This window comes from Bos indicus, chromosome 1, assembly GCF_029378745.1.
Source record: "Bos indicus isolate NIAB-ARS_2022 breed Sahiwal x Tharparkar chromosome 1, NIAB-ARS_B.indTharparkar_mat_pri_1.0, whole genome shotgun sequence".
NCBI lineage: Eukaryota > Metazoa > Chordata > Mammalia > Artiodactyla > Bovidae > Bos > Bos indicus.
In genome coordinates, this window is record NC_091760.1 from 120,542,572 (window position 1) to 120,555,884 (window position 13,313).

Here is a 13,313-nt window from a genome sequence, read left to right on the forward strand (position 1 = left end):
GTTCTTGGTTAATCCAGCCATTACTCAACTGCACTTTTATCCTTAGTTGGCTCAAGAATCAGTATGTGATTTATTTCTCTTTATATTTTAAGTCATTAACACAGGAAAAATTGCATGACTCTGAGAAAATAATCATTATAGCTTCATTAACACATGGAGTATTTTACACATGCTATAGTATGAGGTTCTTTCCAGCCAAGAAAGATATAATTTATGAGCCAAGGATCTGGAGAAGCAAAAAATCTGAGCAATCCATCCTTGAATGTGAAAAAGAATAGACAGATGCATTTAGAACAAACAGGCCACCCAGAATATATCTGTGGTTTTTCAGTAAGATTGAACACTTATGCTACTATTACTGTCTTCATAGTGGCAAGAAGAGGACATGGGAATTATACAGAATACCCTTTTTAACATTTTTTTTTTTTTTCAAATTTCTCTGAAGATCTCCCTCAGGACACTTGGGGATAAAAAAAATGGCCCATTTTCAAACAGAGGACACAAAAGTTCTTTGTTGATTATTGGCCACTAGTGTGAGCAATGGATAATTTAATTATTCTGCATTTTCATAGTGTCTTGTGAAATGATTCAAACTCAGTGTCTGAATCCATAATTGCCTGGGTGTTAATGATGTTGCACAGGAAGGGTTATGCCCAAGCTAAAGAACTATTTTACGTTTGGGCCCCAATTAAGAAGAGCCTCTTTCTGTTAATGTGGCTGATAACCTCCCTCACATTGTCAAAGTGCTACTGTATTCACTGAATCTATTTCATATTTGTTCATACAAAGCATGTGAACATGTGCAGAGAGAGAGAGAGGGAGGGAGAATAATTGCATAAATGATCTATTCATAACAAATCTTTTTGTCCTTATGAGGTTTGAGAAAAGAGAACCATTCAAACACATTAAAGATCCATGCCTGAACCAGGTGAGTCACCAAAAGGCATCAACCTTTTCAAGTTATCTTCTCTTCTCAAATCTTCTACAACGAATATAAATATATTTCATATGCTTGAGAAAAATGGAAGAAAATGGACAGTGAACTTATCTTCCTACTAAAGGAATTCCCAGTGTTAATCACTCAAGTCATGTCTGACTCTTTGTGATCCCATGGGCTATAGTCTGTCCATTCCATAGATGGACAGTCTCCTCTGTCCATAGAATTTTCCAGGCAAGAATACTTGGAATGGGTAGCCATTCCCTTCTCCAGGGGATCTTCCCAACCCAGAGATCAAACCCAGGTCTCCTGCATTGCAGGCAGATTCTTTATCATCTGAGCCACGAGGGAAGCCAACTAATGTGTTAAATTCTACATCTTCCCTCAACCTTCCCTTGCCATATTTCAGATGAGTGTGTTCTGTCTGCTTCTTTCAAATAGCAAATTTTCCACATGGGTTTCAAACCCACTCTCCTTTGCCAGCTCAAGGACTTTGTTCTGACTATCCCCACATCCTTCTGCATGCTTTCTCTCTTCCACCAATCATTCCATCAATATATAGGATGCTTTAGAATTTCCTTTAAAAAAAGTTTGCTTGATGTCAATCAACCCTGCAGTTATTGTCTGATTTCTCTGTCTGTTTTATAGCAAAATTTATTGAAAAAATTATCTATAGTTCATGTCTCCTCTTCTTCCCCTCCTTAGCATTTCCTCTCTGCTCACTCCATCTCTGCTCTCTGCTCTCTCTGCTCACTCTAATAAGACCTTCTTAGATCAGGCATCACCTTGCCAAATCCAATAGTTCCTTTGCCATGATCTTTCTGTAATTCCCAAGAATATTTGACCCAGTTAATATCGCTCCCCTTCTTCTCTTGGCTTTGGAACTCTAACTAAAGACCTTTCCACTAGCTATTTTCTCTGTCTTATAATGATTTTATGCAGGTCCTCACATCCTTGGCTTCTTCTTGTCATTCAAATCTCAATTTGAGTGTCACTTATCAGAGGTCTTCCTTAACCGTCCATTTCACACTGCAGTCATACTATAGTATTTTAACACTATGAACATGCAATAACCTTCTTATTTACTCAATTATTGGTTTATTATCTTTCTTCCATCATTAGAATATAAGATCAATGAGGTCAAAGAGTATTATTCAATACTATTTTCAAATTCCAGAATAAATGCCCAGTAAATATTTGCTGAATAAATGAATGATGAAACTCAAAATTCTTGCACCCAGGAAAGTCAAGGCTAAGTAGAAATGTTGACTTTTTATGGATACGTCACAAATTAATTTATACTTTATTTTAAATGTAAACATTGAAAATCTATCACAATCCAATAATAAAAATAATTATGCCCCCAAATTCCATGTAAAGTTACAAACCACTTTCTGTTGAAAGTGAAGCAATGAAGCCCTTCTAAAATCTGATCTCTAGAGCTAGCATGTGTCTAAGATACAGTAACTCTTTTGTCGTTGTTGTTCAGTCACTAAATCATGTCTGACTCTGCACCTCCATGGACTGCAGCACACCAGGCCTCCTTATCCCTCATTGTCTCTCCGAGTTTGCTCAAACTCACGTTCATCAAGCCAGTGATGCTATCCAACCAGCTTATTCTCTGTCACCCTCTTCTCCTTTTGCCTTCAATCTTTTCCAGCATCAGGTCTTTCCAATGAATTGGCTCTTCACGTCAGGTGGCCAAAGTATTGGAGCTTTAGCTTCATCATCAGTCCTTCCAATGAATATTCAGGGTTGATTTCCTTCAGGATTGACTGGTTTGACCTCTATGTTGTCCAAGGTACTCTAAAGAGTCTTCTCCAGACTGCAATTTGAAAGCAGATTGAGTAATCTTCTTTATGATCCAACTCTCACATCCATCCATGACTACTGGAAGCACTAAATCTTTTGAATATATCTAAATCTGCATTAGTTACTTATTGTTATAAAGAATTATCACAAAATTAGTGTCTTAAAACCACAGAAGTCCATTATTTTAAAGTTCTAGAAGTCATCCAGACATGATTTTTACTGAGCTAAAATCAAGAGGTTGGCAGTGTTGTTTCTTCTTGGAGGCATGAGGGGCAAATTTTTTCTTGTTCCTTTCAGATTCTAGAGGCCACCCATGTTCCTTGGCTTTTGGCCTCTTTTCTCCATCTCCAAACCAGCAACACTACAGTAAATCCTTTTCACAGTTCCATATCACTGGTTCTCTCTCTTCTGCCTCTCTATTTCACTTCTAGGGACCCTTGTATTAACATTGGGATGCCTTTCAAGATCAGCTGATTATAGCAACCTTAATTAAATTTGCAGTATCAATTCCCCTTTGTTATGTAATCTAACATAGTCCCAGGTTCTGTGGGTTAGGACAGGGTCATTTTTGATAGAATATTATTCTATTATTGCCTACAACATTCCACCTCTGACCTCCAGATTAATGTCCGTTGCACAAGCAAGATTCATTCATCCTCTAAAGGTCTCAACTCATGACAGTATCAATTCAACTCCAAAAATCTCACCTAAATTTCATAAACTCAAAAGTCTCAAATCTCATCACCCAAATTTTCTAAATTAGATATGCATGAGACTCTGGGGAGTATAATCCATCTTGAGAAACAATCCAGCTTCATCTTTGAACCTGAGAAATTCATACACCAACTTATATGCTCCCAAAATGCAATGGTGGGACAGCCATAGGATACCAATTATAGATATTTTGGCTAAAAGGAAAGAAAATTTAATGGAAAAAAAAAGAGTTATAATTTCCAAATATTTTCAAAATTCAACTGTTTAAACTTTATCAGTTCAGTTCAGTCGCTCCATTGTGTCTAACTCTGCGACCCCATGGACTGCAGCACGGAGGCCTCCCTGTCCATCACCAACACCCAGAGTTTACTCAAACTCATGTCCATTGAGTTGGTGATGCCATCCAATCATCTCATCCTCTAGTGTCCCCTTCTCCTCCCGCCTTCAATCTTTCCCAGCATCAGGATCTTTTCAAATGAACCAGTTCTTCGTATCAGATGGCCAAAGTATTGGAGTTTCAGCTTCAACATCAGTCCTTCCAATGAACATTCAGCACTGATTTCCCCTAGGATGGACTAATTGGATCTTCTTGCTGTCCAAGTGACTCTCAAGAGTCTTCTCCAACACCACAGTTCAAAAGCATCACTTCTTCAGTGCTCAGCTTTTTTATAGTCCAACTCTCAAATCCACACATGACTACTGGAAAAACCATAGCCTTGACTAGTTGGACTTTTGTTGGCAAAGTATTGTCTCTGCTTTTTAATATGCTGTCTAGGTTGGTCATAACTTTTCTTCTAAGGAGTAAGCATCCTTTTATTTCATGGCTGCAGTCACCATCTGCAGTGATTTCAGAGCCCCCCAAAATAAAGTCTCTCACTGTTTACACTGTTTCCCCATCTATTTGCCATGAAGTGATGGGACTAGATGCCATGATCTTAGTGTTCTGAATGTTGAGCTTTAAGCCAACTTTTTCACTCTCTTCTTTTATTTTCATCAAGAGGCTCTTTAGTTCTTCTTTGCTTTCTACCATAAGGGTGGTGTCATCTGCATATCTGAGGTTATTGATATTTCTCAATATCTTGATTCCAGCTTGTTCTTCATCCAGCCCAGCATTTCTCATGATGTGCTCTGCATATAAGTTAAATAAGCAGGGTGACAATACACAGCCTTGACGTACTCCTTTTCCTATTTGGAACCAGTCTGTTGTTCCATATCCAATTCTAACTGTTGCTTCTTGACCTGCATACAGATTTGTCAGGAGGCAGGTCAGGTGGTCTGGTATTCCCATTTCTTGAAGAATTTTCCACAGTTTATTGTGATCCACACAGTCAAAGGCTTTGGCATAGTTAGTAAAGCAGAAATAGATGTTCTTCTGGAACTCTCTTGCTTATTCGATAATCCAGCAGATGTTAACAATTCGATCTCTAGTTCCTCTGCCTTTTCTAAAACCAGCTTGAACATCTGGAAGTTCACAGTTCATGTATGGTTGAAGCCTGGCTTGGAGAATTTTGAGCATTACTTTGCTAGCGTGTGAGATGAGTGCAATTGTGCAGTAGTTTGAGCATTCTTCTGCATTGCTTTTCTTTGGGATTGGAATGAAAACTGACCTTTTCCAGTCCCGTGGCCACAGCTGAATTTTCCAAATGTGCTGGCATATTGAGTACAGCACTTTCACAGCATCATGTTTCAGGATTTGAAATAGCTCAACTGGAATTCCATCACCTCCACTAGGTTGGTTCGTAGTGATGCTTCCTAAGGCCCACTTGACTTCACATTATACTTTATATGTCTTACATAAAACTGGTCATTGTGATGTGATCATAGTATATTATGTTTGAGTTATGATTGTGTGTGTGTGTGTGCGTGTGCTCAGTCATGTCCTATTCTTCACGACCCCATTGACTGTAGTCTACCCGGCTCCTCTGTCCATTGAACTTTCCAGGCAGAAATACTGAAGTATATTGCAATTTATTTTTCCAGGGGATCTTCCTGACCCTGGGATAGAAACTACATCTCCTGGGTCTCCTGCATGGCAATAGGATTCCTTACCACTACACTGCCTGGTACATGTGAGTTATGTGTTGTACATATATGTGTGTGTATATATATATTAGTATATAAAAAGTATATATATATAAAACTTATAACCAAGTTAATTGCTTAATCCCTACTATCCTCTGAATTAAGCTGGCAAGTATATTTTGACTGGTTTTCCACAAGTATTTTAGACATTAAGTTGCCCCTTATCAGATGGTTGGTTTGGATTTAACTATATCTTTTTTGTTGGTCCTGGGACCAATCTAGCACCAGATTTCTTTATTGGCAACTGACTGAATAGTCTCAGAATTGGATACTTCAGTATCTTTACTGAATCTTCATTTTGTCCTTTTGTCAAGGTGGGAATAGTTAAAGATATTACGTTGACCTTTAAAATAATGGATTTTCTGTACATATTCAGTTTTAATTTGATACTTATAAATAACACTAGGTAGGACTTCTGCCTATAGTACTCCCAGAGTTAAGACAGCAGAGGGATTTAGGAAGAACATTTGGGTTTTTTTTGCAATCAGTTAATTTACCGTTTAAAATTATGGTAAATGATAATGTGTGCAGATTTTCCACTTGAATATTCAATTGTAACTTTCTTCTTTATACTATTATATTTCTATTGTTTTTATATGGAATGACATTCCTAAAACAAAAAGAGAAAAACCTTCAAAAAATATAGTAACATATTAACATATAAATAACTTATATGCTGCTGCTGCTAAGTCGCTTCAGTCGTGTCCGACTCTGTGTGACCCCATAGACGGCAGCCCACCAGGCTCCCCCGTCCCTAGGATTCTCCAGGCAAGAACACCGGAGTGGGTTGCCATTTCCTTCTCCAATGCATGAAAGTGAAAAGTGAAAGTGAAGTTACTCAGCTGTGTCTGACTCCCGGCGACCCCATGGACTACAGCCCACCAGGCTCCTCCGTCCATGGGATTTTCCAGGCAAGAGTACTGGAGTAGGGTGCCATTGCCATCTCCAATAACTTATATAGTAACATATATATGTGTATGCATGTGTAGACATATATGCATAAAATATGAGTATTTCATGCTTTGCTAATAGGTTATATTTCCAAGGTCCATTTAAAAATCAGTCACACTTGGAAATAAAACATATTTTCCCACAGACCCATATGTTTAGCAGAGTGGTTAGGTTTACAGATCATTTTAAAAACTCAGTTTCATTTATAATGCAGTTGAATTAAATTACTGATTGTCTAAATCCTAAATACTGATACGATGAGACACATTGTGTAGAAGTAAAGTAGTGATATCAATGATTCTTTCATATAGTAAATTATCATTGTAATTAGTATACTAGTTAACTGTGATTTTACATTGCCTTTGAATTTTATAGGCATAGCAATTTAAGAAATATTTTTACTGGAAATTTCCCATTTCTTTTTCTGAACACTTCTCTCACTTTATTTTCTCCCAAGTCCTTAGGTATTTGTCTGCCTTGAGGGTTTCAGCAGCATCAAACAAACCCATAGGGAGATCTTAGCTGAGGAGGTTATAGTATAGTGATGAGAAGAGGACAAATCTATTAATTTTTGCCTTAATAGTTCTACTTTTCATAATATACTTAGAAAAGCATTCATAATCCAAGTTTATATAATTCCTGACCTATTTTAAACATTTTAAATTTTATTTTTAATTTTTTGTTTCAAATTGGCATATAACCAATTAACAATGTTTTAACAGTTCCAGGTAAACAGCAAAGAGACTCAGCCATATATATATATGGCTGAGTGTATATATATATATATATATATATATACACACATGTGTATCCATTCTCCCCCAAACTCCCCTCACATCCAGTCTGCCACATAACAGTTGAGCAGAATTCCATGTGCTATACAGTAAGTCCTTGTTGGTTATCCATTTTAAATACAACAGTGTGTACATGTCCAGGCTTCCCTGGTGGCTCAGGGGTGAAGGATCTGCCTGCAATGCAGGAGACCCAGGTTTGATCCCTGGATTGGGAAGATCCCGTGAGGAGAAAATGGCAACCCACTCCAGTACTCTTGCCTGGAAAATTCCATGGACAGAGGAGCCTGGTGGACTATAGTCCATGGGGTCACAAGAATCGGGCACAACCTAGCTACTAAACCACCACTTTACATGTCCATCCCAAATTCCCTAACTACCCTTTTCCCCCATACTTCCTCCCAGCAACCATAAGTTCATTCTCTATGAGTCTCTTTCTGTCTTGTAAGTAGCTTCATTTGTACATTTCTTTTCAGATTCCACATGTAAAGAATGTCATACAATATTTCTCCTTCTCTGTCTGACATACTTCAGTATGACAATCTCTACTGACCTAGTTTTTCTTTTTATCATAGTACTATTAAGAGCACATTTTTTACTTTATTTTTTAATTCATCAGGGATTAATTTTATTATACACTGTAATAAGCTATATAATGTCATTTATTAAAAATTCTATTACTTTTCTAAGTGATTTGAGATATTTCCATTATCGTGTACTTAATACATGTCCTTGGGCATGTTTCTGAATTTTCTATCTTTTTACATTGATACTTATGTCAGTATCATACTGTTTTAATTACTGTATCTTTAGAATGTAAGTTAATATTTTATACAACTAGGCTCTCAAATTATCTTCCAATAATGTTTTTGCAATTCTTATATTTTCTGTTATTATTCTCCAAATTTACTTAAAATCATTTTGCAAAATTCTGAAGAAAACTCCCTTTGGCATATTGGATGACTTATACAAATTCATAGATTACCTCTGGGGAATGTATCTCTTTATGTTAAGTCCTTTAATCTAAGACCATAATAAGACTCTCTATATATCTGAGCCTTCATATACTCTTAGTGAAGCTTTTAATTTTCTATGTTTAAGTCAATATTGAAGTTATTTATTTTTCTCTCTGTAAGTTACACTTTCAGTTGCTATTTTGAAAAGTTTTCTTTCTCTCTGACAGATTCCAGATTGTTATTGAGTAGTTAATTCTTGGATTATTTTTGTGACTGTCGCTTTTACTTAATATGCTATAGCTTGTAATATTTCAGTTGATTCAGCTGACTAGTTTGGACTTTCCAAGTAAAAAGCATACGATGTATAAGTATAGTACTAGATTTGTCTCTTCCTTTTAATTATAGCTATAAAGTGATTGTATTTTATAGCAATTAACTAGAATATTTGTGTTTAATAGCAGAAGTGATTCCAGAATTTAAGTTACAAAATTATGCTGTCTATTGTTTTATGATAGTCTTTATCATGTGAAAGAAGTATTTTTGATTTCTGATTTTGGAATAGTTTTGAAAAGAAATATTTATTAAATTTATCACCTTCCTCTAATAAAGACTGCATCATTTTTTTTCATTTAGAGTAAATACCCCTAAATTCCTGGAATAAAACCTCCTTAGTTATGCTATTCATATAATATCCTGCTCAGTTTGACTTGCTAATGGTTTATAGAAAGATTTTCTAACCTCATGCATAAGTATAATTATGATTGATTTATGTTCTTTGTATGGTATATTGCCTAGTTTTTGGCAAGAGGAGTTTGAAAGTACACTAAACATTCCAGGAAAGACTCCATCCTTTCATATGATCTGGAACAATTAAAATAACATAGTAAATTAACTGAATATTAAGGGTTGATACAACTCAGTAACATGGGCATGCTCCATTGCAGGGTGTTTATAATCTAATTGGTTTTAAATTATGCCCAGAGACCAAATGCTATTTAACAAAACGTGTAAAATAATTCCAAGATAGCTAACTATAAAGCACTTTAGGTTGAAAGCCAGGACATCCCGTGTCCTTGTGTCATTCTTATCCGAGTTCTGCCACTATCCATGTGTTTTTGGTCAAGTCACTTTGCTGCTCTGGACTTAAAATTATTAATATATTTGGAAAGTAAGGTAGAAATTGATGACATCTAAAAGCATATTTCTTATGTGATTTTACAAAACATTTAATTTTCTCAGTGTCTTAACTATATTTAGTTATTTGCAGTCCACTTCAAATTTCACATAACTGCATTGCAAAGACTTAGAAAAATTTTTCTAGGTTTTTTGAGGAATGAGAGCATATTTGCATTAAGACACAAGTGGTATGCTGGATACTACTGAAATTTCTCTCCGTACAGATGGTCAAATGAAAATGTATGTGATTCACTGGGAGAAGGTATACGTACCCTTAGGTCTACTTTGAAAAAAACAAAGACCAAACAGTTTTATGCCCCTCCAGCTGACCTTTCGTAATCCAGTACTTATTTTACTCTTTTATGGTCACATTTTAATTCACCATAGTCGATGATGAAGTAAAAAAGGATGTTTTATGAGTCTCGTTTTATTCTTATACATGCATAATAGTATCTACAGAATGTGAGCTCTTGATTCACATTTTATCCATCACTTATTTTATCTCCACAGATGTATGCACAATTGTTCTTTTAGGACTCTGTTCAGCCCACAGATGTCTTCACAGCTGCTCTCTATTCCAAAGGGGAATTTTCTTTTTTTTACTCAGAAGCAGTCATGTAAGGTTTTTTGTTATTTTGTTTTGCGTTCATTTTATTTTTATTTAAAACACTGTAAAGATTTTTTTCCCTCCATTAGGGGAAAAAGAAAAAGATCTTACCTGAAAGATGGTCTTGAGAACTGAATCAAGAATGATCTGAAAATAGAGCACACTATCTGTATTTCTGCTCATTCTTTGAATCTCACTAAATGTTTTGCATACTGGAGGCCCAAGAACTGTAATCACCCAGGAGTGGAATCTCCCACCTCCTGTTTCTGTGACTGAGTTGGTATGCTGACACAGATAAAAACTGTCATGATTCATTCAGGACAGAAAGAAAAAAAAAAATCAATCAAATAAATGCCTAGTTTAGGCAAAATTGCCAATTTGAGTACAGCTTGAGGCTTAGGGGAAACAAACGATTCAAATTGCTGCCTCTATTTTCTGCAGCCACTAGGCTTCTGAGAGTTCTGATTTTCTTTGTGTGGTAGGATGACCACATAATTCAATTAATTGAACCTGAGTTATGGCAGTTATGTTTTTCGCTTTATTCCTCTAGAAACCTCTAAATATTTATATTTGTATAAGGAAGACCTTTTATACAACCTTCATCCATATCCAACATTTAGTGTCACTGAATATTCAAACAATGGGTGGCCTTACAGAGAACTAAGGTCATCTTTCCCTCTCATAGATGACACAGTGACAGCCAGGATGCTAATCTGACTTACATGAAAACATGGAGCTGGGCTGATGCTCTGGAAGAACTGTTTGCCCAATAAATTGATAAATAGGTCACCAGTCCTTTATTCATTGCCCTTCATTGACTTAAGCTTGTCAGAGGTTAAAATTTCTCAAGATCTCAGATGTTAGATCCTTAAAAGAATAAGGACTTGTTATCTTTATTTTTTGGAGTGTGTATATGGTTTTGTATTCATTTGTTTATGTTTTTGTTTTGAGGAGAAATGGTCAAAACATTTGTGTAAAGCAAGTGCTTATATGTTGAAAGAGTCTACTTCTTTATGGGATGAACGTAATAGTGAATTTTTGAAGGTTTTTATAATTCAAAGTCATAGGCAAAAGGCATTAAAAAAATCTAAAAATGAAATTTATATACCATTGTTTTTAAGGGTAGGCACTTTCAATATTTCACTTAGCCATTGTGATAGAGGTAGCAAAATATAAGTCATGCAGATTCCAGCTCCATAGGAAAGAGCTTATGCCTCAGTGTCTAAAGGTGGTATTTATATACCATGGCAAGAGGCAGTACTGAAATGTTGGGGATAAGTTAGAAATATACTTTTTTATTATTGTGAATAATAAATAATAGATACAAAGATCTGTAAATGCAGATATTCTTAATTTAGATCATTCTGGTATTGTCAAATACTGAGAACTCATGCACCAGACTTATCAATGGTTCATTCAGAAACTATTACATCTGACATTTAACCTACAGATTTGTTAGTAGACTTGGACCTTGTGTGGTGCAATTTAAAATATTCAGTAATTTAAATATTATATCCAATCTCATCATATGCTAAGAAAGTTATTGACATTGCTTCTGTTTCTTGGTTTTTGGGGGTTTTTTGACAGGAAAGTAGGGTTCATTGGTGGGCATGATTAAGAAGGAGACAGTGCCAAGGCTCTTATGAGTCCTGAGGGCCATGATTAGGGATATGTTTGACCCCAAAGCCATCCAGTATGAACTATTTTTCTGCCACCATGTTTTCAAATTCACCCACATTAAACTTGGTAAATCCCACTTCTTGGAGATGTGGACCTTCTGGTGGCCAGGGAACTTGAAGTTGGCCCTGGAGGACCTCAGTCTCATGCTCCTTGTTCTGCAGCTTGGTGTGGATGAACTTTATGATTTGGTCAGTATGGCCCTTGGCCACTGTGCCCTGGGGCTTCCTAAAGGTACCACACATACTTGTCTGGAGCCTTAGTTGGGGACAGCCAATTAGTTATGAATGTCCACTGGAAAGAGTTGTCTCCAAAGTCCCTTAGGGCAACCTGTACGGGCAGCAGGCTGCCTACACTACTGAGGAGGCTGCTGTTTGCAGCCATTGCACACTGCCTGCTTGGGGAAAAGAGCACAGTTGGCTCAACTAGTTATAAGTCTTGTTTGTTCTTTGTTGTCAATATATTGTCATTCGATTTGGTTGAGTTTGCTCATCCCAAATGACTTGGTTATAAAGACCTGTGTATTTTCCTTAGTACTTTTGCATGGCTCATTTTAAGATAGAGACTTCCACAGATTTGAATATATAATTTTATAAATGGATCTCTCTTGAGGATGTGCTGAGAAAAATGAACTGATACAATGTTTTTGCACTCTTAATCAGACATCAGAATTACATGGTATCTTCAAAAGGTAGCATGAAACAATTTTCAATAGCTATTTCTAGGCATGCTCTTTCACCAAGATTATTATCGAAGCAGTTTTGCTAGGAAGCATTTGTGTAACATACCATATGCCAAAAACTATTTGTTGATTTAAAATATGAGGGCTGAGTTTTTGAAGAGGAGATTTTGGTGTGCATAAAGTTACACATGCAATTGCATTTTCCCCATAATTACCTAGTCATGCTACAGACTGTCAACCAGAGAACTCATTTATATTTTTTTAAAGATTTGCTTTGCTTGCAAAGATTTAATGACATATTTTTCTTCCTTCCTTCTTTTTCAACAAACCAAAGAAATTTGTGACTGCATTTCTTTGCTTCATGTTTTATAAAATTCTTGGCCAACAAAGTTTCTCCTTTCCACTTTATTTCTCAGAAGGGTCCCCATTTCCATCAAATATTCTCCTTAATTGAACAGTTAAGTTTATAAAATGCTTTGAGAAATGACTTAGAATAGTAAGTCATCAACTAACAGTCGGTAGTTATTTTATATATATAATGTATATTGCATTTATAATGTTACTTATAAAATATAAATTATAGGTGCCTATAATACAAATATATCAACATATGCTCAAAATATGAAGAAGCTATGAATAGCAATGAAAGGTTTTATCCAATGGTACCTTCTTATATTAAAATATGAAGAAAATGCAATAAAATATGGGCTAATTCTGAGAAGGTATGATTTTGTAAATTAGGATATTACATTGTTCTTCAGTCTTGCTTGCTATAGGATCATTAAAAGTTGAAGACATTTGAGCATTTCCATGACTTTTTTTTTTTAATGACAAACTCCTCCTCCACCACTTCCACTAGCAAAAATTTGTAACTTGGATACCAGGTCTTTTTAATGAAGCTTTTGAGTCTTACAAAATATGATTAATC

General features: G+C 35.9%; 1 non-coding gene across 1 annotated transcript; it reads right to left on the reverse strand.

Moving 5' to 3' along the window:
• Positions 1–12,005: 12,005 nt before the first annotated feature.
• Positions 12,006–12,138, reverse strand: LOC139185318 (small nucleolar RNA SNORA70). The gene has a single exon (XR_011568937.1). It is a non-coding gene; the product is annotated as a small nucleolar RNA SNORA70 (small nucleolar RNA).
• Between the last annotated feature and the right edge of the window lie 1,175 nt (positions 12,139–13,313).